Source organism: Crocuta crocuta, unplaced genomic scaffold (genome assembly GCF_008692635.1).
Source record: "Crocuta crocuta isolate KB4526 unplaced genomic scaffold, BGI_CrCroc_1.0 scaffold296, whole genome shotgun sequence".
Taxonomy (NCBI): domain Eukaryota; kingdom Metazoa; phylum Chordata; class Mammalia; order Carnivora; family Hyaenidae; genus Crocuta; species Crocuta crocuta.
In genome coordinates, this window is record NW_027530504.1 from 311915 (window position 1) to 313964 (window position 2050).

The 2050-nt window shown below is 65.1% G+C and overlaps 1 long non-coding RNA gene across 1 annotated transcript in view; it reads right to left on the reverse strand.

Moving 5' to 3' along the window:
* Positions 1-32: 32 nt before the first annotated feature.
* LOC144233807 (uncharacterized) overlaps positions 33-2050 on the reverse strand; it is a 5363-nt gene continuing 3345 nt past the window's right edge. The window contains exon 3 of the long non-coding RNA XR_013335763.1: positions 33-156. This is a non-coding gene — a long non-coding RNA (uncharacterized LOC144233807). The remainder of the gene's footprint in view (positions 157-2050) is intronic.

The following is a 2050-nucleotide window of genomic DNA, read 5'->3' on the forward strand; positions in this document are numbered from 1 at the left end:
GGCTCACCTGCGTCCTGTCCGTGTCCCAGCCGGTCCGCGCAGGTCCCCAGCCCACGCCGCTCCCGCCCTCACGGCAGTCGCGTTCTCCCAGGACACCCGGGCCGGCTCACACAGTCAGTCGTTAAACAGGCATCTGGGGCCCTCTGCGGTGCCAGGCTGTGGGGTCGCGGGGAGAGCTTAGGAGATACGGGGTGAAGAGGGCCCCGTTCCCGCCCCGAAGGAGCTCCCTGCGTAACCGCAGACCAGCAGCTCAGTGGATCCGTCAGCGGATACTCAAGGGCCTCCGTCGGGGCCAGGCCTGGTATCCCGGTGCTAAATAGGGGGTGTCCCTGTTCCTCAGGCAGTCACCGGCCACCGAACCCAGGAGGAGGCGTGAGATACGGACCCAGCCCAAGCAGCTGGATTCCGTAACAAGGCCTTGAGCGCCGTGCCCAGCCTCGTGCCAAGGGCGTAGGGGTGCGAGGAGTTAAAGAGCAGCCTGCGCCCCGAGGCAGCGGAGGGAGGGGGGCGCTGCCCAGGGCCACCAGCCCTGAGTGGCCGAGGGGGGCACGCTGCTGGCAGTGCCCGCAGCTCTGCACCCGGCGGGGGGCCGGCAACCGGGAAGCACCGGAGAAGCAAAGGGCGCGAGTGCGGAGGAAGAGGGTCCAGGCTCATTCACCCTCCCGAGCACCCACTGTGTGCCAGGCCTGGTTCAGGCGTCGGAGGCACGGCGGGAAACAAGACAGAAACNAAGGGTGAGCGCCGCCAAGGCGGGGAGGAGTCGTGACGCGCGGGAATCCGTGGGGGCCGCTCTCGCCTCCGCCGCCCCGGAGGAAGGGTGCTCATCGGAGCCCCCGCCCCTTAGGACCATTGCGAGGAATTACCCGAGTTCGGACGAGCGCGGGAGGCCTAGGCAGCGTGCGCAACAGACGTGCGCCGTGCGTGCCCCGGGGCGCTCACCGCCGTGTCCNCTTCTCCCATGTCTGGCGACGTGGATCGAGTCCGTCCCTTGCTCGGCACCCAGGCCGGTGCCGGTTCGCCCCCAGACGCCTTCCATCTGCCCGGGGGTGGGTCGCAATGGGACATGGTGATTCGTATCCGTTCTTTGATCCACGATGGTGATGATGGTGATGAAGATGGTGATGGTGATGATGGTGATGGTGGTGATGGTGATGAGGATGATGATGGTGATGATGATGGTGATGATGATGATGGTGGTGATGACGATGGTGGTGATGACGATGGTGATGATGACGATAGTGATGATGATGATGGTGGTGATGATGGTGGTGATGATGGTGGTGATGGTGATGGTGGTGATGACGACGGTGGTGATGATGATGATGATGACGACGACGACGGTAGCTAGCAGCTGCTGAGTCGTTAACGTGCGCCGGACTCTGAGCTAAGTAAGCACTTAGTGGCCCGACTGAACCCTCACTGCGGCCCTGTGACTCAGGCACCCGCGCACCCCCATTCTGCAGATGAGGAAGCAGATGGACAGCCACCCTCGCCCAGCTCCGTCAGGCGGGAAGCTGGGCTGGGGACCGGTCTGAATCCGAGCGGGGCCTGGGCCGCAAGTGTGACCCTGCCCCCAGATGGCTGCGGAGGTCCTGCCTCGCTGCCGCAGGTGCTCAGTGAACAGCCCCCTCTCCCTTTGGAACCGCAAGGCACCGCTGCCTGCCTGACCTCCGCATTTACTGAGCACTGACTGTTTACAGAGGCCACACCGGGTACTGGGAAGGGGACTGGGGGCAAGGCGGCCCCAAGCCCCTGCTCTGGTGGCCGCTGTGGAGCCTCGAGATCTTGGGATGAGGAGGCAGCCGCTGGAGGGGGAGGGGGAGGGGCGGGGCTCAGCCAGCACCCGAGGCCGAGCTGGGGGCGAGTCCGGAGGGGAGGGGAGAAGCGGGGCAGCGCTAGAAAATGGAAAGCGTAGGGGCAGAGCCCGGAGGCTAGAGGACCCGGCACATTCCAGAAACTGAAAGGAGGCAGAGTGGCTGGAGGCAGGGGCTGCGTCAGGGACTTCAGTCCTTCCCCCAGAGAGAGCATGAAAAACTCAGAGAGGGGACAG